This window comes from Schistocerca nitens, chromosome 4 (assembly GCF_023898315.1).
Source record: "Schistocerca nitens isolate TAMUIC-IGC-003100 chromosome 4, iqSchNite1.1, whole genome shotgun sequence".
Lineage (NCBI taxonomy): Eukaryota > Metazoa > Arthropoda > Insecta > Orthoptera > Acrididae > Schistocerca > Schistocerca nitens.
In genome coordinates, this window is record NC_064617.1 from 665,481,363 (window position 1) to 665,508,389 (window position 27,027).

Consider the following 27,027-nt stretch of genomic DNA (forward strand, 5'->3'; position numbering starts at 1 on the left):
GGAATTTATATGGTAGACAGTGTTTTCTAGTGGCATGTGGGGAGTTATTTGTAATTTAATGTGATTTATTTAGTACTTTAATGTAATGTACCCATAAACAACAGTTTATGGTGTCCCACTAATTCTTGCTAAACTGAAGGTTAATACTTTCTTCCGCTGAGTGGTTCGTTTAATAGGTTCAGATTATTATGTTACTATAAGTAGTGGTTCGTTTAATAGGTTCAGTTTATTATGTTACTATATGTAGTGGTTCGTTTAATAGGTTCAGATTATTATGTTACTATACGTACTTTAAATTTAGGAATAGAAATTGATTTGTTGCATATATGCCACAGAGAAATGAAGATAGCTGCTCTGCACGGTGCGTGTGATGACAATGAACAGATGTGGTATCCATTGTTTTTGAGGGCATCCAGTGCAGAAGGATTCCTGAAACACTGTCATATCTCTTGTAACGAATTGTAGGTTTAAAAAAATGCAAAGCAAATTGTGTAAAATACGTTATTTTTTGAATCTGTGAGTCAGAGTAACAGGATATATCACACGAACTAGCAAACGTCTCATATGTTTCATGATTTTATTTAAGCTTCCGGGCAGATAACAGTAATTTATGAACGTTTTCATTTAGTAATGGATGAAAGGCAGGACTTTTGAAGATTATTGCGGAAAGAATCAAACAGCTTGATCGTTCATATTTATGAAGAAATATTCTGTTCCATATTTACGTTAAGATTATTTTCTATAAGCATTACATAAAAATCAGTATTCTCTTTGGTCATATGAGTTGAGATACATGATAGAAGACGCGGTGACAGTAGTTACAGTGAACACTATTGTGTAACAAATACAAAATATTACAGGTTCACGAAATTGTTCATTACATTATTTTTCTTTCTCTTGATAGTACACATTTCTGAATAGAATTGCCGGTTTCGGCTATGCACTAGCCATCTTCAGGCTCTTCAACAGAAGTAAAACAACTACATTAACAGTTTGAAAACAAATGGCAGAACTTACAACAAAAACAGGTTATTCATCTTATTCCGTTGTACTGAAAAAATTCATAACATATGTAAATAACATAAGTCAAAACTGCTATGCCTCCTATATATATATATATATATATATATATATATATATATATATATATATATATATATATATATATATATATATATATATGTAGAGGATGCAAAGCGAGCCTACAGCTCCTGAGGTCATGATGCATGCATAACGTAGAAATCAATATGGAAAGTAATTAAAACGAAATTCATTTAAAAGTTAAGATCTTTGAAACATACTCAGTTGTACCTAAGAAAGCAAATATTTTTAAAGAAAAGCCTAGCCATATGAAAAATGTATTCGCCTCCTTACAGTATAAATTGGTCACAATTTAACAAAATGTTCAGGACGGAGAAATTGATTATGTGAATCACTCTAAAACTGACTGCGTTGTGTTGCCTCTAAAATCAGCTACATAAAGTAACAAGACGGAACAAAGTTCGGGAACATGCACATTGTTGTATACACCATTTTATGTTTGATTATGGCAGTAAATAATAAAATGAAAATGAAATGCTAACGGAAGTAAAGTAACGAAAACAAGTAAATTACGACAATATTTCAATGAAATAAATAAAATACAGCATAATTCACAATGGGAAGGTAATGAGGGGCAGCGGTCGTTGCTAGATGGCGTTGATTACTCGTAGCTGCATGTTACTTTCTCTTGGCTACAGATCTTGTTGTGCTATTCAAGGGAGCGGGACACTGTCGCCTATGCCGTGCGTCCACAAAGCTCTCTAGATGATGGTGCCACTACTGATGTCTGCAAGCCTTCGACGTCGCACAATCACACTGCTCAGCATGAACTCATATAGCAGGAAATGAGTTCTTCAAAGATTTCGCAACAGACGTTTTGGATTATGACACTTCCCTCCTTAAGAACACGGTCGGGATGCTGCCTCTTCCTACAAAAAATTTCTAGTTCCATCAAAGTGTTGTATCTACAAAATCGTCAAATTATTTTCAGTGACAGATATTCCGTGTTACAGAAATTTTAAATTATAACCTCAAGATGTTTCATCGCAGATATGGGTGTCTTCTTAAATTTTCTGTCAAAGGTGCGTTACGTCTGTCCAATATAAAAGCAACTGCCGTCGTCACATGTTCTTCGTAAACATCCCCCTTTGAAAATTTAATTTCATTCTGGCCAGTATTTTAGTGAAGGCGCATCTGCAGAATGCCTTTGATTTGGAAGCGTAAACTGACGATGTACTCGCGAAAATACTTTTCAGTAATCACAGTAAATAATAATGTCTATTATTTATTTTATCGACATAAGCTCGTAAATTTTTGTTTACGTTAGATTACGTCAGATCCCGTATCATTTTCAGTTTTGTTATTTAGTATCCTAATCAGAATATAATATGGAACGTGAGGAACGAGACAATATGAAGTTTATTCAGTCTTCTTCATTCATTAAACTGACCTTACAGCCATGACAATGTAGTCAGTCTTAGAATGACTTATGCAAACAAATACAAATTTTTTAAATACATAGTTAAATTCTGACCAGTTGAACTTGTCGGAAGATGAATTCATTTTACAGCTGAGGATATTCCAAGAACTTCACTTTTAAATAACTTTCATTTCAATTAATTCTTACATTTATTCAGCGTTATGGATGCTTCAACGATCTCTAGCATCGCTTTGCATCCTGTATAAAAGTGTTTGAAGCATGAATGGCCGTTTTATATCGATTTTTTTCTTTTTTTTTTTTTTTACATTTAATGACTTGTTGCAGTGCATCAGGATGAGAGGTATATTGTGGTTCCGCTGTAACTTCTGTTATTTGTTTTGAATCTCTTAATGAAGTAGCCAGTTATATACTTTCTCTTCCCTCTGTTGTAGAGTCTTAAGATGACAACTGCGTAGGCGGAAACTGTAATTTTATCCCAAAAGCTGTGTGATCAAGGCAATTAAATATGAACTGTGAACATGATGGTCGCTCTTCAGATTGTAATTTTATGCCAAATTCTTTTCTATTCTGTTGATATTTCAGTGTTTTAAATATTAATCTAGTAGTTCAGCTACTGGCTTAGCCTCCTAGAAGTCGCAGCTCAGGCATTATCTTTAGTTGTCTTAGTAACGAGCGTAACATAATTTCAATGAGATTTGGTATGAGTACTTTTTCCGTTTGACACTTATTCTTTCTCGAAAGGGAGAGAACCAGCAAGGATATGCTATTAAGACTGCTCAGTGAATAATAACTGTAATAATAATAATGTTAATAATAACCTACTGTTAAATGTATCGCTTGTAAACAACACGATACATCACGAACATTAGTGATTCTCGTTGCACAATGCATCTGGAACGGGGAAAACTGAAGAAAAATTAACCAGTACCTGGAATAACGTCTACAACCAAACCCTTCTGAAAAATATCACCATAAACTCTAATAAACAAGCTGGAAGGACCTGGCACTAACGAAGAGCACCTATAACAATCCAATTTTTCTCCTGTAAGACAAAAATTAAGCACTTAATCATCCGTATGAAGGGGTATAGGCATCAGAGTGGTTTGTACACAGCAGAAAGTGTGTCACAAACTTGAAATAAAGAACGGGAAGATAACGCCGGGGCGCTGAGACTAGTTAAGGAAGGTAACAAACGTTAAAGGCGACCAAATCAGGAGCTCTACAAACACTGTGAACATCAGGAACTTTGCTGGGAAGGTATGTCTAGCCTCGTATTGAGATGTTGACCAGTCATTTCGTATACTGGCAAAATACGAAGATAAAGTCACTACGGTTGATGAAATTCATAAAAATATACAGGAACAAGTAGGTATAGAAAGGAACATGAAAGACCAGACATCTGTCAGGGGAATTCTTAAACAAGTCTGGTTCCAGGACAGTCCACAAAAAACGAAGACAAGTGCCCACTGAACAAATCAGAGGAACAAGCAACCAGAGGATGTGCAACAAGTGGGTGAACATCAAAATCCACTAGAAACACAGTAGTTTAATTCTGCGGTCTCTAGTTAGCCTATAAGAGACAAGAAGGAGAAAAATATCAGTGAAACGAGAGGATATAATAGTTTGACGATTTAGAAGTACACAAATCAGTCGAAGTTCAACTGTAAGTCAAGAGTGCTGTATTACAAACTGAAACTAACGAACTGAGATGTATGAGATTTAGCTTTGGTCAGTGTGATCAACACGATCCAGAGCGTTAGAATATATTAAACGATCATACCCAGATCTGTCTTAAGGTATACCACCTAAGCAATACAGATATAATTTATTCTTATGTTAACATTGTAACTGGTGTAGTTACCATTTGACTGCTCTGTAATAGTTCACATACATTTTGATTTGTTTAATGAACAAGCTGTCAGTTTTAATATTGGTGGAACTTACAGAAAGTGAACTACCATTATTGGTCTTATAAATGTTGGTAATATGAATAGCAACATGACTGCAAGCATATTTAATATCTGTAGAAGAGGTCAAGTCATTGATACCTTCACGCAAATGAGAGCGTCGGGTGTGAGGCACTAACCAGTATTGTATTCCTGTGATAGAACAAGGATTGTGGTAGTGGCCGGTTGCCGTCCTGTGACTTGACGTATACGAACTGCTGTAATTGGCAGATTAAATGGCTCCTGGCTCTGAGGAAACAGAGGAAGAGGACCAGGCGGATAGGGGAATAGAAATGTTTGTGTGAGTGCAGTGTGATAACAATTGACTCCAACACGATCACTACTATATTCCGGAAATTCATCGATTCCGCACAGTTTCCAGGACTGAGATTAGGACAGTACACATTTTCTTTGCAAATACTGAAAATAATATATATAACGACAATTTAAGAAATAAAACATGAGATGTCGTGAAACGAGCCACCAAGTGAAGCAAATTTTTCTGCTGGGCAGCAGCTCCCGTGTCGTCAGCAGCAGATCAGATCACAGCTTTCTTTGTTTCGAGTTTTAACGAGCTTTTAATAACAAGAAGCGACATACTTTTTATTTTATGTGTCGTTTTCGTATTTTAGTATGAATTCTCTAATATCTTGTCTACTTGTGTTTCTAGTAGCGACAATTCCGCCTTTTTGTACCTGTGTAGTGCACATTTCCGCAAACTTTATGGATTGAGACTGTGATGGCTGCGTTCAAAAGCGAGCTGTGTTGGTGACCCTTTGCTCACAGATCTAGACTGTACTGGATTCGGTCACGCAGCTGGAGACTGTTGCCCGTGGGTATCACTGTGGGGGGCCAAACGTGGGGATCCAAGATATGCCCAGCATATCCGTTGTGTCCCCCAGTCAGCCCACAACTGTGATTGCCCTCATTACTGTCCGCATTGTGGAGGACCCCACATCCGTGGTCGAGTGGTAGATCATGTAAATTTGTGGCAGACAGTGAAAGATTTTCCAGGTGTTCAGATGGAAGAGCCTCCCCATTTCGTCTAACGAACAGGTTTTGGGTGCTATATGCAGCTGAGAAAGATCTTGAGCCAGATGCAGTCGATCGCTATGTTCCAGAGACGCACCTCAGCCCATAAGTGTGGAGCTCAAATTTCGAGCATGTAATGGGGTTACTCAGGGACGTGGCTGCCATGGAGGGGAAGGAATCCAGTCCACATTCTATGTGCATTCCGGGAGGAACCATTCGAGATGTGGAAAGATGCTATGAAGACACAAGGTGTAGTCAGTTGCAGATGGTAAGTTCTGTCGGTACTAAAGTGTTTTGCTTAGGATAATAAAAGTTCTCTCTGATTTCGGGGAGCTTACGAGAGGAAGGCAGAGCCCAGCGCCTATATCAATGAAGAACCGATAGCAGACGTTTGGTGTGGAACAGAATGGACGGTATGAGTCAGAGGGTCAGACGAATCTACGACCATGCCGGTTGAGGACTGGTCGACTTGCGTCATGGGATGGTGGGTTTTGAAGTTCCGCTTGATAGGCCAGGGATCCACTATAAGCAGGAAGCAGCTACACAAGTAGTCGAGATTAAGTGTAAAAGACCGGATTTTATTATATATGAATGGAGGCTCTGGGGGAAGTGCAGAAAGGGCTTCAGTTTCTTAAGGGAGGAGGATAACCACAGAAGAGCGTAGACATAGCAACAATCAGTACTTCAGTTATCAACTATCATTTCTCTGTTGGGAAAGAACAAGATCTCCAAGTGTTATCAGAAAGCGCTGGATATAGCCGAAAATAGGTTCAGCCGAAATTTTTCCGAAGTACCTCATGGTATTCCGGATGGATAAATTAAATACGTTCGCAGGTGGTGTGTTTGTTGTTATCATAAGTAGTTATTTTGCAGGCAAATTGAAGTAGATAGTGCCTATGACTTAGTACGGATATAGATTATATCTGACAACCAGAGTGAATTAATAATTCATTCCTTTATCCTACCCTCACCACAGATGAATCAGTTGATGGACAGTTGGAAGAAAACGTATTATCTCGAATAGGTACCCCACTCTACAGGTATAGGGAGCGAGATGACAAATACAGCGATTAGTGACCGGTAGGTCGTTTTAGGGTGACTGACGGCCGTATCATCTAAATAAATCAAAAGTAAACGCAATATATAAAAAAGGCAGGTAAGAATTCCCTTGAGGCTCTCCTAAGGGACAGCGTCCACCATTTTCCACCAAACTACAATGGTGTCCAAAACTAACAACAAACCGCTATTCCCCCCTCCTGTGTCTAACTCATAATATGATCATGCAAACTGTCAACAGATGTCCGTACGACAGCGTTCTGCATAGAAGATGTCATTCCGTTCAACGGAGAACCACGCCAGCGATGATGTTAGAGCACACATCAAACGGGATAGTATTCGTCGGGTAGTCTCACATCTACAATCGCTTTGTACATAGTCACAGACGGTGCGGTATGACACAGAGCAGACACCTGCTACACTCTCTGCAAGAAGAGACACAGGAAGTAGGACAGCGGCAAATCGATGGCTTAAAGTGTATCGTTCTGTAGTTTCTCGAATATGGCGACAGCTTTTAGAGACCTAAACTGTATCCCAAAGGCCAGGGCAGATCCGACCATGTGTGACATCAGAAAGAGAAGACCGTTATTTGGCTGTAAGGGTAAAACTGTTCTGCCTTAGTACGGCATGGCAACTGGCATCTAACCTCGCAGCATCCACTGGATGTGTAGCATCGAGGCAGACGGTGTACTGAAGACTTCGGCAGAGTGGCCTTTGTTGTCGGAGACTTACTCTAAGTGTACATTTGACGCGTCTCCATAGAAGAGATCGTCTAGAGTAGAGTTGCCAACTTGTCACCTGGACGGTCGAACAGTGGGCCAATGTTCTTTTCACAGACGAGTCCCGAGTTGTTGGTATGGAGAGTGATTTTCAATGGACTCGCATTTGGAGAGAACGCGGAACACGATCTAGGTACCCAGACATTGAGGAAAGAGACCAAATAATGCCCGAGCCCATAGAGCACGGGTGGTTGATGTTTTCTTGGAACCAGAAGATATTGCACGCATGACGTAGCCCGCTCACTCTTCTGATTTGAATCCCATTGAGCATGTCTCTGATGCTCTACGGAGACGTACTGCATCACGTCAGCACCCACCAACGAATCTCCAAGAATTGCGAGTAGGAAGAATGGGCATTATTGCCTCAACATGTGGTTGATGACATCATTCACAGCATGCCCCGTCGTTGTGAGGCCTGTATTGCTGCCAGAAGTGGTCACTGCCTATAGTGAGCCAATAATCAGTAGTCGGAATGTGTATGCAAATCCATTAATTTGGAAAAAACGAAGAACAGTTTTGACTAGCGTTATGCTCTTTGCAGTTGTTGGCGTTATGTATTCTTGGCATTTTATCTACTTTAATATCACCTGTATATACTGTTTTTTGGCTAAATTGACCCACCCTTCAAAAATTTCGGTTGATTTAATTTTGGACACTAGCATACCGGGTGATCAAAAAGTCTGTACAAATTTGAAAGCTTTATAAACCACGGAATAATGTAGATACAGAGGTAAAAATTGACACACATGCTTGGAATGACATGGGGTTTTATTAAAACAAAAGAAACCATATTGCTAGACGCGTGAAAGCTCTCTTGCGCGCGTCGTTTGGTGGTGATCGTGTGCTCAGCCGCCACTTTCGCCATGCTTGGCCTCCCAGGTCCCCAGACCTCAGTCCGTGCGATTACTGGCTTTCGGGTTACGTGAAGTCGCAAGTGTATCGTGATCGACCGACATCTCTAGGGATGCTGAAAGACCACATCAGACGCCAATGCCTCACCATAACTCCGGACATGCTTTACAGTGCTGTTCACAACATTATTCCTCGACTACAGCTATTGTTGAGGAATGATGGTGGACATATTGAGCATTTCCTCTAAAGAACGTCATCTTTGCTTTGTCTTACTTTGTTATGCTAATTACTGCTATTCTGATCAGATGAAGCGGCATTTGTCAGACATTTTTTGAACGTTTGTATTTTTTTGGTTCTAATAAAATCCCATGTCATTCCAAGCATGTGTGTCAATTTGTACCTCTCAATCTACATTATTCCGTGATTTATTCAGTTTAGAAATTTATAGTGACTTTTTGATCACCCGTTATATAAGCGTAGATCAGGTGTCGCTTGGATTGAGGGAAAAAGTAACCTTGCCTATAAAGAGATTTGTACCGAATAAATTAATAAAAGATTTCACTTACCCCCATGGTACTTAAAACAGCTCAGAACACTGTTATAGAAGCAACGAAAAAGTATGCCAGGTTTAAAAGAACACAGAATCTCTAAGATAGGCGATGCTATATATAAGTTCGAAATTTATCTCCGATATCAAATCGAGGTGCTTTTAATACAACAACAAAACTATCTCTCGAAATCTGATGCAAAACCCAAAAAGATTCTGGTCGTATGGAAAGGAAGCCAGTGGCAAGATACTGTACGTTCACCGCCCTATATAAATAGTAATAGTACCGATAACAGAGTCACTAAAGCGAAGTTATTAAACTTAGTTTTCCGAATCTCCTTCGCCCAAGAAGACGAAGTAAGTATTCCGGAACAGCTGTCAACATTAGTAACTAAGAAGCAGATACCCTTGGTGTAGAAAAGCAGCTTAAATCACTTAATAAAGGAAAATCTTCGTTCCCGATGGTATTTTTTTTAATTAATTAATTTTTTTTGTCATCAGTCTACTGACTGGTTTGATGCGGCCCGCCACCAATTCCTTTCCTGTGCTAACCTCTTCATCTCAGAGTAGCACTTGCAACCTACGTCCTCAATTATTTGCTTGACGTATTCCAATCTCTGTCTTCCTCTACAGTATTTGCCCTCTACAGCTTCCTCTAGTACCATGGAAGTCATTCCCTCATGTCTTAGCAGATGTCCTATCATCCTGTCCCTTCTCCTTATCAGTTTTTTCCACATATTCCTTTCCGATTCTGCGTAGAACCTCCTCATTCCTTACCTTATCAGTCCACCTAATTTTCAACATTTGTCTATAGCATCACATCTCAAATGCTTCGATTCTCTTCTGTTTCGGTTTTCCCACAGTCCATGTTTCAATACCCTACAATGCTGTACTCCAGACGTACATCCTCAGAAATTTCTTCCTCAAATTAAGGCCGGTATTTGATATTAGTAGACTTCTCTTGGCCAGAAATGCTTTTTTGCCATAGCGAGTCTGCTTTTGATGTCCTCCTTGCTCCGTCCGTCATTGGTTATTTTACTTTCTAGGTAGCAGAATTTCTTAACTTCATTGACTTCGTGACCATCAATCCTGATGTTAAGTTTCTCGCTGTTCTCATTTCTAGTACTTCTCATTACCCTCGTCTTTCTCCGATTTACTCTCAAACCATACTGTGTACTCATTAGACTGTGCATTCCGTTCAGCAGATCATTTAATTCTTCTTCACTTTCACTCAGGATAGGAATGTCATCAGCGAATCGTATCATTGATATCCTTTCACCTTGTATTTTAATGCCACTCCTGAACCTTTCTTTTATTTCCATCATTGCTTCCTCGATGTACTGATGGAAGAGTAGGGGCGAAAGGCTGCAGCCTTGTCTTACACCCTTCTTAATACGAGCACTTCGATCCTGATCGTCCACTCTTATTATTCCCTCTTGGTTGTTGTACATATTGTATATGACCCGTCTCTCCCTATAGGTTACCCCTACTTTTTTTCAGAATCTCGAACAGCTTGCACCATTTTATATTGTCGAACGCTTTTTCCAGGTCGACAAATCCTATGAAAGTGTCTTGATTTTTCTTTAGCCTTGCTTCCATTATTAGCCGTAACGTCAGAATTGCATCTCTCGTCCCTTTACTTTTACTAAAACCAAACTGATCGTCACCTAGCGCATTCTCAATTTGCTTTTCCATTCTTCTGTATATTATTCTTGTAAGCAGCTTCGATGCATGAGCTGTTAAGCTGATTGTGCGATAGTTCTCGCACTTGTCAGCTCTTGCCGTCTTCGGAATTGTGTGGATGATGCTTTTCCGAAAGTCAAATGGTATGTCGCCAGACTCATATATTCTACACACCAACGTGAACAGTCGTCTTGTTGCCCCCCCCCCCCCCCCCCAATGATTTTAGAAATTCTGATGGAATGTTATCCATCCCTTCTGCCTTATTTGACCGTAAGTCCTCCAAAGCTCTTTTAAATTCCGATTCTAATACTGGATCCCCTATCTCTTCTAAATCGACTCTTTTTTCCTCTTGTATCACATCAGACAAATCTTCACCCTCATAGAGGCTTTCAATGTATTCTTTCCACCTATCTGCTCTCTCCTCTGCATTTAACAGTGGAATTCGCGTTGCACTCTTAATGTTACCACCGTTGCTTTGAAAAGTCACCAAAGGTTGTTTTGACTTTCCTGTGTGCTGAGTCTGTCCTTCCGACAATCATATCTTTTTCGATGTCTTCACATTTTTCCTGCAGCCATTTCGTCTTAGCTTCCCTGCACTTCCTATTTATTTCATTCCTCAGAGACTTGTTCTTCTGTATTCTTGATTTTCCCGGAACATGTTTGTACTTCCTCCTTTCATCAATCAACTGAAGTATTTCTTCTGTTACCCATGCTTTCTTCGCAGCTACCTTCTTTGTACCTATGTTTTCCTTCCCAACTTCTGTGATGGCCCTTTTTAGAGATGTCCATTCCTCTTCAACTGTATTGCCTAATGCGCTATTCCTTATTGCTGTATCTATAGCGTTAGAGAACTTCAAACGTATCTCGTCATTCCTTAGTACTTCCGTATCCCACTTCTTTGAGTATTGATTCTTCCTGACTAATGTCTTGAACTTCAGCCTACTCTTCATCACTACTATATTGTGATCTGAGTCTATATCTGCTCCTAGGTACGCCTTACAATCCAGTATCTGATTTCGGAATCTCTGTCTGACCATGATGTAATCTAATTGAAATCTTCCCGTATCTCCCGGCCTTTTCCAAGTATACCTCCTCCTCTAGTGATTCTTGAACAGGGTATTCGCTATTACTAGCTGAAACTTGTTACAGAACTCAATTAGTCTTTCTCCTCTTTCATTCCTTGTCCCAAGCCCATATTCTCCTGAAACCTTTTCTTCTAGTCCTCCCCCTACAACTGCATTCCAGTCGCCCATGACTATTATATTTTCGTCCCCCTTTACATACTGCATTACCCTTTCAATATCCTCATACACTTTCTCTATCTGTTCATCTTCAGCTTGCGACCTCGGCATGTATACCAGAACTATCGTTGTCGGTGTTGGTCTGCTGTCGATTCTGATTAGAACAACCCGGTCACTGAACTGTTCACAGTAACACACCCTCTGCCCTACCTTCATATTCATATACCAAATAGATTACTTCTTCAGTATGCTGATACAATATTCCAAAGCTCCTTACCTAAGGACTGAAAAGTTGTACAGGTCATACCAATACTCAAGAAAGGAAGTAGGCGTAGTCCAATGAATTACAGACCCATATCAGTGACGTCAATTTGCAGTGGCATTATGGAACGTGTACTGAGTTCTAACATTTTGAGTCACACTGTGAATCAGCTTGGAGAAAAAACAACAAAAAGGGAAACGGTCTGTTACGCTTAGTAATAAGGATTCAGAAACTATCGTTCTTGTGAAACACAACTAACTCTCCAATCGCGTGAAGTAATGAATGCTATCAACAGTGGGTCTCAAACTGAAAAAAGTGTTTTTGATCCACTGATGTATATTGCCTTTCACCTGTGAAGATGGCTGTAATAATCGACAGCAGTATAGAACAAAAACACAGTTGTACATCTGATGGCACAAATATACTTAAAGAAAGAAACAACATCTCAAACTTATTCCATATTTCTAGACCTTCAGGCGCTTTTAGACACCGTTCCTCACAATCTACTGCTAATTAAAGTACATACCTAAAGTGTATCGCTTCAATCGCGCGACTGGATTCGTGACTTCTTGCCATGAAGGTCAAGTTACGTAGAAATCGATGGAAAATCATTGACTAAAACTGAAGTGATATCCGGCTTTCCTCAAGGAGGTGTTTTATCCTTGTCCTGTTCTTTATGTATGTACGCGATTTAGGATAAAGCCAGAGCACCCTCCTTACACTATTTTAAGATGATACTCTCATTTACCGTATGGTAGAATCATCAGAAGATGAAAACCAATAGCAAAATTATGTAGATAAAATATCCGTGTAGTGCGAGAAGTGGCATTTGTTTCTCAATAAGGAAAAGTTTAAGGACATCCTCGTGAGTACGAAAAGAAATCGGTTAAATTTTAGTTGCACTATAAATCATATAAATCTGTATACTGTTTGTTCACCTAAATCCCTAAGAATTAAGTGCTCGGACGTCTTAAACGACCATGCAGAAATCACTTTGAGGATGGCAACCAGAGACTACGCTTCATAGGCAGAACATTTAGAATATGCAACTTATCTACTAAAGAGACTCCCTTCACGGCACTTACCCGTCCTGTGCTAGAGTACTGCTCTGCGTTAAGGAATCCGTACCAGATAGGATTGACGGAGGATGCTAGGTCCAAAGAAGGCTAGCTTGTTTTGTATTATGGAGCGATATGGGACAGAGTCTCATGGATGTGATAAGGTAGTTGAAGGGACACTGAATAAAAAAACGCATTTTTCGTTGCTCAAGATGTTTTCATGAATCTTCGGTCACGAACTTTCTGCCCCGAATGTGAAAATATCTTTGTGTCACCATCCAACACAGGGAGAAATTATCATTAATAATATGAGAGAAATCAGATCTCGTACAGAAACATGTAGGTGTTCAATTCACCTATGCGCTGTTAGTGAGTGAAATGTTTGATAATTAGACTGAAGGTGGTGAGAAGAATCCTCTGCCAGGCACTTGGGTGTGAATTGCTGAGTGATCATGTAACAGTAGATGTAGATTCGGTAGCGGGACGTACTGCCTTGTACATTTTATTAGAGATAATTAAATTCAGTTATAAATATTTTACGGAATCGCTCAAAAATGTTCATGGCGCTTTCGCCTGAGCACCTGTTTTGGTAGGAAATGCAGACTATCATTGTTTTAGAAGGCTGACAAGGAACCCCTTGAGAGCGAGATCACCAAAGGCCAATGATGTTTACGTCATTCGACGTCCCACATATTGTCCACCAAGCAGCCATGATATTGGCTGATAATGGCATCGTGGGTCGTGACAGAATGTATCCAATGGTGAGCACAGCAAGAGGCTTAGAGCTGCTTAGCTCACAACAGTTCTAGTGATGTGTTGATACAAAACAGAGCAGTGGTAATGATAAAAACGTGCATTTTGTATCTACAACAACAACAGTTGCAGAAGTTGACATTTCATCAGAGAGGAGCCCAAGGAATTTCACAGTGTGAGTAAGAAGTGGCAGATGAAAGATTAGCAAATCTGCATGACGAATCAGTAGAGTGTTTGGTGTCGTATACGCTTGACTGTGCGGGCAGTGAACGTGATGAGTACAATTATGACAGCATGTGCTTAACAAGTGAATGCGATACCAAATAAGGGGTCGAGCCATGTAGTTCATCATCATTACTGGACAGCGAGACACCAATCCCGTCTCCAGTGAACGTAGTAATAGACAGTCATTGTCAGAGGTGTGGGTGCCAAACATAATTACGTACATGGAAGATCATTCAGAGCATATTTTTTTAAGAAAAAGGAGCATGATAAGATTTTAATAAGTCCGCAGCTATATGACCGTCTGGTTCATAAGAAAAACTACGGACAAGGCGCATTTGTTACAAAAACTGGTGTTTCGGCTTTTCACGAATGCGCGATACAATTTAGAGAATACTACGTTATACACATCAAATGGCGCGTAACATATATTGCAGTGATTTCAAGGGAAGCAGTGGATGATTTCATAACTTCAGTCAGTGATAGAGAACTGGAAGAGGTAATATAACGAAATTTCAAACAATTTATCTACTTGATGATGCACAGCAAACTGCAGCATCGGCCTGAAAATTTGTAGATGAGATAAACGTCTCCCATCGTCCACTAAGGAATTTATTTTCAACTCCAACCTGTCATGATATAAAGAGGAAATGTGTATGAAAGAATCTCTGAAAATTAGACATACCTTAGAGAGTTGTATCACCAACATCAGTGTCTTGACGTATTGGTGTACAACGATGCCGACTGTTAATCTAGATGGTAAATTGGCTGGAAAGTTATTTATTGTGCTGCGAGAAGTTGGAGGTGCTCTCCACTCTACTATTCTTTCTGGCGTGCGTGATCTTGCAAGGGCGGCAGAGAATAGTTACGTCACAGCCAGCAAGAGTGGAAAAATGGGGGTAAGAGAAATACAACTATAGAATGAGCACGGCGTTTGGTCAATAGCTTGTAAAGTAACTTAATTTTCATGATTCCTGCTCTGGGTGTAAAACTCATACTCCTTTAAAGCAAACTATCCCTCTTGGAATGTATGTCACATTTCAGTTCGTACCACCTCGAACCACTGGAAGCTATAAATGGTATTATCGCACTGTCTGCAGGTACGCCGTAAGGAATGGTTCAAATGGCTCTGAGCACTATGGGACGTAATATCTATGGTCATCAGTCCCCTAGAACTTAGAACTACTTAAACCTAACTAACCTAAGGACAGCACACAACACCCAGTCATCACGAGGCAGAGAAAATCCCTGACCCCGCCGGGAATCGAACCCGGGAACCCGGGCGTGGGTACGCCGTAAGGAATAACCAGTTTCACAATAATTCCACGACAGACTGTTTCGCATTTGGTTGCTTGCCGTCACATTCCATTAGTTCTCATCACTCTGTTACACCAATATGATTCTACAACTATTATTTAAGAGCTAGCTGAACGTCCTGCACCAGTTACAACACCCAAGGACTCCACCTTCGATCATGAGGGTGAAAACCTTTCTGATCATTGTAGTGCGCCACTTTACACCCGGTGTTCATGATGCAAGTTAATGATTTGCTTTCAACATTTCTTGAATGCCGTCAGTGTCCATTTCGTGAAGTGTAGCATGTACATCCCATCTGCAGCTCCTGGACACTCATTTTCCATCGCCCTCTAGAAGCCCACAGTGAGCTAACATTTTAACTGTCAAGATTGTTAACACAACACCTTTGAAATGAGCCTTATTAAATACTGAACTTGCGACCTCACACTGAACGAGTTCCTTGTGAGTAATAATGCAATGTTTTGAAATTGTTCCGTGCGTGCGTGCGTGCGCGTGCGTTCTGTGTGCGTGCGTGTGTGTGTGTGTGTGTGTGTGTGTGTGTGTGTGAATGATGAGCAATTGTGCTGACACAATTACGAGAGTGGATGAGTCCCATTTATTTGTTGTCACCTGTCCCATTCAGCAGAACTGGCAGTTTACTCTGATATGCAGGGGGGTTGATGGTCTTCTTCAGTGTATGACATATATCTGCCGATGGAACATTCCGTCGTGTAAAGCCAGATGGCTCGTTATAGTTTGCTTGAGTGATTAAGTATGCATATTTCGTTACATAGGGGAGAGTACTGTGCTTTGGGAAACTTTTCGGCGTTTGGCGTCCAGCTACCTCTATAATAAAAGTTTAAAGTGTTTTCTGGATGTATTTTTGTACACTTTTCGTGTAGTGCAGCCTTTCTTTGTAGCTGAGAAGGCAAGGTTTTTAAAATGTGAAACATTTTTCCTAGGTACAACATTGCTATGTAAAAAGGAGCATTTGTTCTATTGAAATTTATGTGTTGCAAGGATAAAATTTTGTCAATAATATCTTTAAGAGTCAATCTGTTACATTAATGGTCTCTGAAGTGTATCCGTAAAGAGCTATGTGCTCTTGTTCATCATCGGTGCTCTGAAACATGTCTCTCCCAAAGAAACGGTCAGGGCTCTTATGGGATGCACTTTAGACCCATGTTTACTAATCTTTTTTTCTGGGTTTGGTCCATACTACCACCTTTGAAAAATTCCCAGTAAAGTTCTGCTTTACCCTGAAAAACCTTATTCAGCGTAAAATTCGGTATCTGAAGAATCAACAATACCTTCCAAATAGTATTTACACTATACATCAACTCTGCAGAACGAAATCTATTTACAAATCTTACACGAAACGCAACCTCATGTCGCACAAGAGCCAGTATAGAAGAAAATGCGGTTCTAACATTGGTCACTAGACTGAAACACCGACCAAGTACACGGTCCTGAAGGTACAATTCTATCTCCTAATGCTGTCTGTGACTTATTCGTTAGTACTATCTGCACCCGGATTGATAGCCAATCGTTACGAACTGCAGGCATTTCAAGCGTTACGTTGAACAATAATGGCCGTCGCTGCTCTGTTGTATTTTATTTTGACAGACCAGTATTACAATAGGCCTCCGCTCCTCTCCCACAAACGTACGGCACTACAGTTAAGCCTATGCGAAATAAATTTACCACATTTTTTTCAGTTAAGCAGACTATACGCAAACAATAGTTTGAAAGCAATTTTTAGAATCGCAAATTCGGATACACTGCCACGAGGAAGAGTTGGTGTTTCACAAACTGCACTGAGAATGCAGAATGCAGGGGTCGCTGTACATGGAGATTTTCAGTTAGGAAACAGGTCTTGACGAAGGAGTTCCCAATAACGAAACAATGTTTTATGATAACGCTGAAACACTTAATTAATAAGTTATGGTTGCTGAAACGTAATGTTGTGACATCCTTACTATTCCCAAAAACTTTGTGGGGAGGGCAACCACAGCTTAAACACATTGTGAACAACAGTCAAAACACTCAACACCCAGTAACCATCCAAATTATCATAAAATTACAACAGTTAAAAATTCAAGGTTGATGAGAGGTTTCCAAAAGCCGCAAGGCTGTGTGAAGGTACTTTATTCGCAACTACAGGTATCACATCAATATGGAGGCATTTTTAGGCTCACCTGTCAAGAGTACAAAACATTTTTGAGAAAGGTTGTAGGCGCTACAGTGTGGAACAGCGCGACCGCTACGGACAAAGGTTCGAATCCAGCCTCGGGCATGGATGTGTGAGGTGTCCTTAGGTTAGTTAGGTTTAAGTAGTTCTGTGTTATAGGGGACTGATGACCTTAGAAGTTAAGTCCCATAACGCTCAGAGCCATTTTGAGCCTCTATGTGAAATTTTTGAAATGGTAGACATACAGAACCATAGTGTTGGCATTCAACTAAGAACAACGACAAATACAATAGTTATATTTTCCTAATTTTCTTTCTTTCTTGGGGCCTTTCCCCTGCACCACGCGAGGTCGGACGTGTTACTATTTATTTGGCAGTGTCAGTTGCAGAGGTGGCCAGATGCCCTTCCTGCTGCCACCCCGAAACCCCGGAATGGAATTAGTGTACCCCAGATGTTAGGGTCAAGTGTAAGCCATGGAATAGTGCAAACGTTTTCAAATGTCTGCTAGTAGTGTAATTGAGACGGAAAATGGGGACCAGCCCAATATTCACCTATTACGATGTGGAAAACTGCCTAAAACCACAGCCAGGTTGCTAGCATACCAGCCCTCGTCGATAATCCGCCAGGCGGGTTGGATCCGGGGCTGGCGTGCCTACCCGAGTTCAGGAAGCAGCGCATCAGCGCTCTCGGCTACCCTGGCTGATGTCATATTTTCCTAATGCAGATGTATAATTACCGAGTCTCACCATTCGGGAATTTATCCCCCTTTAAGAGTCAGATCACAATGATTGGTTATCCTAACAAAATCGAGTACAACCCAAAGAAGCTTGTCAAAATGTATAAAGTATGGCTGCGGAATCAGTCAGCTCTAGAATAAAGTGGAGAAAAATTGATAATGAATGGTACCCTATTAAGAAGGGAGAAGGGGGATAAAAAGCCAAAGAATTATCTAAGGCCTAAGGAAAGTACTATAGTTACACAGGAAATATCATAAAAAATACTGTAGTATGGAATCGAAACTTCGAGAATGGAAGAGATCTGACACACAGTTTACTGGATACCATCCCGTAGGTGAAGTTATAAGATTCGTCACTAAGAAATTTGTAACTAGTGCCACTGTCTCTACTAATGGCGTCAAAGCTATGGCACATTCTCAGGAATTCATTCCACTTCATGATGCCCTTTCATCACCATTAATTTACATTTTCGCCTAAAATATATTTTCCTTGGCTTTGATGTTATCCTTCTGTTGCACATAAAAATTTGTGTGGCTCCAGATAATGCAGCTATATCAAATAACGCTCTAGAATCATTCAGGTGAGTGCCAAAAGGGCATAGTAATTAATGCATCCAACTAACTTCTAAAAGCCATTGCACTGTTTTTGTTGTACTCCGCAGTGGGAAGGCTAATATGATACAAGCATATGGTTCTAAGACAATTTAAAAACCCTTGTCGTAACACAACTGTGGGCCATCTGCCTGAAGCATGGACTGGGAATTTTCGGGCCTAAGTTCGTTTCTTGCTGATACCAAAACTACTTTTTTCCCTTTCATGTCGCTCAATGTTAAAAGATTTATTATAAAATTTAAAATTAACTGTTCTATTTTTGTATGAAAAATTAAAATATTCCTTTTTAGACTAAATTGTGGTAAGATAAGCGAGTATGTGAGGAAATTTAATATGACAATATTCTCTGGAGACGATATGCTGAAAGGGCCGGTATCAGTAGATCTTTGAAGGAGAATGCGCGATTTAAAGAGTTAGGGTGATGTACTTCAATTGTAATTCGAACAGCAGAAGGGCATGTGACGATGCTTAGCGATTTCGCTCACGTAACTGAAAACTTCGAATTACTTGTAAAATTTGGAATTTTCCCAATGAATGAACTCTTCAAAAAGATTTCGGGCTTGCAGCCGGTCGTCGTAAACTTCATTGCACGATATTTCGGCTGGACAACTGCCAGTCATCTTCAGGTGAGCCGAACAATGACTGGTTCAGATCTCCTTCTTAACTGTGAAGAACCAATTCATAATTTTAGATATTCAAACATTCATAAAAATTTAGAAGATTTATCCGCAACTATCTAAGAAATTGAAGAAATTATTAACTTCATGAAGCTCTTGGAGAAATCTTTGAGAAAAATTGGAAAACAGAAACTCCCAGGAGAGAGGAAAGTGGCCTTCTTGCATTCACTACGTAAAAAAATGATCACAAACAATATGATCATAACAACAGAGAAATTTATTTGTAACCAGTTACATATAATATAGTTTCGAACACTATAATAAACACAGTATAAGCTACACAGGAGATTAATTTAGGGTAATATCAAGGTGGTCTTAGGAAGGGCACATAATTTCCTGAATAAATATTTAATGGGAAGTCATTTGCCACAGATTACTGTAATCAAAAGCCAGTACTTTTATTTGAAACTGAGAGTGGTGAATTGTTCAGACGTAGAGTATGAGGCATTTTTACAGCTCTTCTATCGCGACTCTACCGTTGGTGACTATAGAGAACTGGTAGAAAAGCCGGAACAATACACGCGGCCTGCTGTTACCTACTGATGTGTGGGTAGTGTACTACTATCTTGTGAACAGAAAGTGATCAACAGACTCAATACTGCGCTCCATTCGTCCGGCAGATTCCCCACTGCGTGCTACCTGCAGTTTAATTGACACTGAGGACTAGCAGTTTTTACAGCAATGCAAATAACGCATGTCTCTCCAAAAGAGAAAACGGTGGCAATGTCCATAGGACACCACCGATCATGATAACACCGACGATCCTTCTACAACCAATTGAAAAACCTTACCGAAAATGAAGAAAATGCAGTCAACTTACTAAAGGGATATACAATCTCATACATACTCTCCAAAAGGCACAGTAATGAAGAGATTTTTTTTATATGACAATACCAAAATTTATAACAAATTTACAATAATCACGAGAAATATGCATTCACCCTTAACGGCAATGGAATATGTATTCTATGCAAGTGTCACTTTCTTACAGATCTCCGTATTGAAGACTTAAATGTGAATGTGTTGTAAGTCATAAAGCTATTTATAAAACGAGTTTTGCTTTATTACACATTCTGATGTGTGATGTGATTATGTGAAGGTGTTAAATAAAGATTTTGATAAACAAAATAGTAATAATTGGCGGACGTGTGTTAGAGCCTTACAGCCACCTAGTTTGCTTTGGTTTTATTTTATTCCTTGCAATGTTAAGACACCGATTATAAAATTTAAATACTTTTACACAGTTATATTTATATACATATAATTAATATATTCAGTTTAGTTACAGTTACTACCATTGTAGCACACTGCTACACGATGTGATCAAAAGTATGTATCTGGAAACCTGGCTAAAAGTGACATACAAGTTCGTGGCGCCCTTCATCGGTAACGCTGAAATTCAATACGGTGTTGGCCCACCCTTAGCCTCACTGACAGCTTCACTCTTGCAGGCATACGTTCAATCAGGTTCTGGAAGGTTTCTTGAGGAATGGAGCCAGTTCTTCGCGGAGTGCTCCACTGAGGAGAGGTATCGATGTCGGTCGGTGAGACCTGCCACGAAGTCGGCGTTCCAAAATATCCCAGAGGTGTTCTATAGGATTTAGGTGAGGACTCTACGCAGGTCAGTCGATTACAGGGGTGTTATTGTCGTGTAACCACTCTGCCACAGGCTGTGTATTACGAACACGTGTTCGATCGTGTTGAAAGATGCAATCGCCATCCCCGAATCGCTCTTCAATATTGGGAAGCAAGAAGGTGCTTTAAATGTCAGCGAATGGCTGTGCTGTGATAGTTCCACGAGGAAACAACGAGGGGTGCAAGCCCCCTCCATGAAAAAAACGACCACACCACAACTCCATCGCTTCCGAATTTTACTGTTAGCACTACATACGCTGGCAGATGACATTCTACGGGCCTTCGCCGTACCCATAAACCTGCCATCGGATCACCACATTTTGTACCGTGATTCGTCTCTCCAAACAACTTTTTTCCACTATTCAATCGTTCAATGTTTACGTTCCTTACACCAAGCGAGGCGTCGTTTGGCATTTACCGGCGTTATGTGTGGCATCTGAGCAGCCGCTCGACCATGAAATCCTAGTTTTCTCATCTCCTGCCTAACTGTCATAGTACTTGCAGTAGATCCTCGTGTAGTTTGGAATTCCTGTTGATGGTCTGGGTAGATGTCTGCCTATTACACATTAGGACCCTCTTCAACTGTCAACAGACGAGGTCGGCCTGTACGTTTTTGTGCTGTACGTGCCCCTTCACATTTCCACTTCACTAACACATTTGAAATAGTGGACCTAGGGATCTTCAGGAGTGCTGAAACGTCGTATACCGACGTATGACACGACACCCAATCACCTGACCACGTTGGAAGTCCGTGAGCTCCGCGGAACTCCCCATTCTGCTCCCTCATGATGTCCAATGACTACTGCAGTCGCTAATACGGAGTACCTGGCAGTAGGTGGCAGTAAAATGCACTTAATTTGAATAATGTATATTTTTTTTGGGGGGGGGGGATATCCTGATACTTTTGATCACACAGTGTATAATTTCTCACTAGAGGCATGTATACTGTAGAGAAGCCTTGGTCACCAATTCTTATGCCACCACCCCACCCGCCACTCCGATCATCCCTCCCCAAAACACACACACGCAGTTACAAACCGAAGGTTCAGCGCTATCTTTATCTGTGTCCTACTAACTAATCCCTTCCCTTAGCCTAGTTGTGCTATAAAAATTTTTCCCTGTTTTGATACAGTATCACCGACATAGTTATTCGAGCTGTTCGACTAACACTCATCACTCTGCTGTAGAGACACACTTCAAAAACTATTTTCTTCTTATCTCAACCGTTTGTAGTCTACTTTTCATGTATGAGTGAGGCTACGGTCGAAAGGAACACCTCCAAAAAGACTTCCTAACATTTAAACTTACTTTTGATGTTAACAAATTCTTATTTTTCAGAAATGCTTTTCTTGCTATTGCGTGCTGTCTTTTTTGTTCTCTCTGCTTCGTCAGTTATTCGCTTGGCCATACAACACAACTCATCTCCTTTTTTGTGTCTTATTTTTAATCTAATTCGCATACCATCGCCTGATTTGGTTCCACAACATTCCATTATACTTGTCTGACGTTTGAAATTATTAGTCTCGAAACCTATATTCATGCACTATCAATTCCGTTCATCAGTTTCTCCGAGGCCTTTTCCTCTTCGGACAGAATCTCAAACCATCAGTGTTTCTAATTCCCCTCCCAAAATTTTTAATCCCTCTCCAGTTGTTCTACTGTTTTATCTCACAGCTTGCTCAATTCACGGATTGAAAAACACCAGTGTCATTCCCTTTCGAACAAATGACACCCTTTTGCGGTGTTTAACTCTTATAACAGCAGTCTGTTTTCTACACAAGTTCACATCCTAGAGCATGTCACTGCAGCCTTTGATTCTTTTTTTCCACATTATAGATGGTAAATAGGTTATTCATCACGAGTTTACTTCCAAGTGCTATAAAGAAATCCCAGATGACGGCTTCATTGCTTAAGGAATCGTAAATGATTAGGAGCAAAAGCTCCCGTTCCACTTATAGTGAATTTTCTATCATTGAGACACTCAGTCAGGTCTACATGCCTGTTCACAGAGATACAGCATTTGATCGGTTCCACACAGAGAAGGTAATACCAGAAAATATAATTCAGTTTATTTTTTATGGCCCATTATTCGTCTTTCTGCCGCCGAATGCAGCGCCCTGACGTTTAGTTAATTTACGATATTGGTTACGGCCATTGATTGCAGCCGCTGGTCACAATTAATCCAGTGGCAACCACAAATTGTGGCTGCCTCCGGGGAAAAAAAAAAAACCTCAGCGAAACTAGCTGGGCAAAACACTACTACGAGAACATTGTAAGGCCATAATTTCAAACACCGACCGATCAACGTTTTTTTTTTTAAAAAAAAGATCATCAGACCCACAGGGGACTGGATACGCCCTGCAGTGCGACCTGTCGTTACCGCTCGCATCTCCCTCTGTTTTCGATCCTATGAATTTTTTTAAAGGGCGTTCGCAGTTGTAACTCATTGGTCATAGTCTATACGAGATAAATGAGTTCTTCTGCCATGCAGATGCAACGCATGCCCTTGTCGACCTTTGTAATCAAGCACTGAACGCGATTATCATAAAATACGGAATCTAATTAGTGAGAAAACGTGATCAATGACCACTCTCCGACAGATTCGTGATAGCTATCCAACTTATACCTAATATGTTCTAGGCAGATTCTACTTTTATCTATATGGTGGTATTGGATTATTTTCCAATGATTATTTCTCGTTCACGATTACAGTTTCAAGATGTTAGGAGGAAAGGTGTGCCTTTGTTTCCTTTTTGGAGGTGCGACTGTTCATTATGTTTTTCAGTGGCCTAACAGACTAGTTGATATGCTAGAAAAGAATTGGTCATTTAACTATACCATTGGGTAATGTGTCGTGGCCATTGACACGCAAGGATATCTGCACCGACGTGTCTGCACAGACAGTGTTTGCACCGACAAATTGTTGCCTGTTAATGACCTGCGATATGAAAAATTTACCAGTGTTACTGTCTTTGTTCGGCCTGTGCGAAGTCTTGTGGCGTCTGAACTGACATAGATCAGACGTTCACAGCAGATCAAGTGTTGTAATACTTGATATACGGCACGACGTGATTCCAGCAAGATGTGGCTCAACGATGAAGGCAGAATTACAGATGGGCATAGCTTCTGCTAGTTGCTAAGAACTTCAGTGTTACTTTAAGTAACCGAGAGGCACTTATCGATTTATAAATTTGTAAATTACAGAACGCAGCTATCAGTCGTCCTTTTATGTAGATATCATTTTGCAAATCCAGATTTCGGCTAGTGCCTAGCCATTATCAATGCACTATTTTATAGTCTCAGTTCACTGTTGTTCGAGCGTCAGTCACAGTTCCTTGAATACTATTGTTCTTTGAATGCTTCTGACGCCCGAACAACAGGGAACTGACATGTATCGAGACCAGAAATTAGTGCAATGATAATGGCTAGGCATTAGCTGAAATCGGTATTTGCCAAATAAAACCTACAAAAACCCGAAGAATGATTGCTGCGTTCTAGTATTTGTAAATAATACCACAGTCGCTGAGTATACCAATGGCATTCCTAATAGAAGGTAAGCTGATGACTTATCGATTTGCTTACAGTGTCATTTCTTGTTGCATACGTTGTGATACAATGAATATCCTGCAACAGCACAAAAGATTGCCCTCTGCCGAGGGGAGTAAACAAGTTCTCATTTTCTTCAGAAGATTTAAGTGTGAAAATCTAACACGTCTTAGAATCCACTCCTTTAACCATTTCTTTTTACTAATGTCTTTTTTACAACTTAAATAATAAGGCTCATTGAATAATTATCTTGTAAGAAAATTTAATTTGTTTGGATTGGCCAGGAAATACTGTGGACTCTCGAACGACTGATTCAGGACTGTGTAAAAGCTGCATTGTGGTTGGAAGGTATAAATGCGAACTGAGTGCTGCAGACCGGATGTGGAGACAGTCGTGAACGTAGTCTGCTCAAGCAAACGTGATAGTGTAAAGGGCTCTCTACACATACGATTTTTACGAGAAGGATAATGCTGTATCATAGCAGCACTGCAAGTTTCAGCTTTGACACCGTTGTTCATATTGAGATTCAGGAAACCAAAGCACATTCTCGATATTATTACAAGAAGATGATTTTTAAAGAGTAGCTATTCTAAAATATTTTTAGTTATTCTGACAGTTTAGGACTCGTACATGTAGTTTTAAAACTCTTGGAGCGCGTATCAGAAATCAAAAATGAACAACATTAAATGACACATCATTGCTTACAGGATGTCAAATAAAACACCTTTTAGCCGTCTAGCTTCCAAACTTTATTTGTTTGGCTACCAGTTTCGGCGACTTACTATGCCATCTTCAGGCCCCTGACTGACGGGTAGAAGGATTCTCCCTAGGTTATGATCAAAACAGGGGCCAGCAATATCGGAACTAGTAGATATCTGCTTGCTCTAGCGATCACCTCCCACTTCGGGAGTGATCTACTAGTACCGATATTTGATCATAACTGAGGTGGAATCATCCAAAACGTCGATCAGGGGCCTGAAAATGGCGTAGAAAATCGCTGAAATTGGTAACCAAATAACACAAGTTTGGAAAATAGATTGATGAAAGGTGATCAGTTTGACATCGTGTATCGAACAGTTGAGTCCTGCAACCATCTCTGAAAAGATGGACATACAGGGACGTACTTACTTACTGTATGCACGAATCCGGGTATGCAATGCAACCGTTTGAAAGCGGTGTAAAAGCTGAAATCGAATAAATAAAAAAGTTTCTTAGTCACCACTCCTTAGTAACGAGCTCTTTAAAAGTAAAAAAAAATAAAAATTACTGGCTGAGGATGCAGCAACAGCGTACCTAAATGGGATTCGCTAGAGGCAATTTGCTCATTCTACGTGCTTTCACTATGTTTTAAATGGGTTTATAAACTTCTTTCGTTAGTTAACCAGTAACCATTTGTTGCAACGCATAATCTCAGGTTCTTAAGTTGTTGATCTTATTGCAACATCACTTACTTCAAATACATTTCTAGAAAGTAATAATTTAGATGTTGCCCAGCACTTTCATACATTACCAGTTGGTCCAATGAGAAGAGCAGGACCAATAAAAAGAGCAGCAATGGTCCATACTGTCCCTCGTAGACGATTACATTTCTTTATTTTACACTCTGAAAATGGAAATCTGAAAACTGAACAGCGATTTGTGAACAAAGTGTTGGTGAAATGCAATTCTAATCACAAATAATAGACAAGATATTGTGATACTTACCTACTTTCATACGTTTATCATTCTTTCATCTACAATAGTCAGTTAAATGGAGATCATAAATGATGCCGTTTCCCTATCTCCAGTGACATCACACATGGAAAGTTATGTCACTTAAGTATCCATTGAGAACGCTACAAACTTATATGGAACGGAAGATTACGCAAATTCAGTAAACGGTAATGCGAACTGTAATTCTGGCAACGTGTAAAGCATCGGTTGCAAAACGATCTTATGAGTCCATGCTCCAGAGCCCTACAGTTATATTTTGAGTCCTTGTCCTACTATCCCGGTAGGAAGAATGGGGTTTGACGCTCAGTCGATGATGAGTTCACTAGTAACGGATTACGTCCATGGAAAGAAATCGGTTTTGAAAGCTAACAGGACATGTCCTGTTTAAGGGAACCATCGCACCATTTGCCTTTACCAGTTGTGTGACAAGGACTTAAATATCGTTTCTGTAGTCCCGATCTTTCACCATTGCGCCTCTTCTCTCGACTACAATTTAGGGATGATGTAACTTTATTATAACAATTAATTATAGCACGCAGCAATGTAAAACAGAATTTCACGGTACACTGCGTAATATTTCCGCTGTCTCCATCGTATTTGATACGTACGACGAGATTTTGTAACGACAGGTAACATCTCACGTGGAGAAAGTCTCATCCTCAGTGCTGCAGCGCGTATCTTCGCATCATCTATGGATTATGTGGCTAG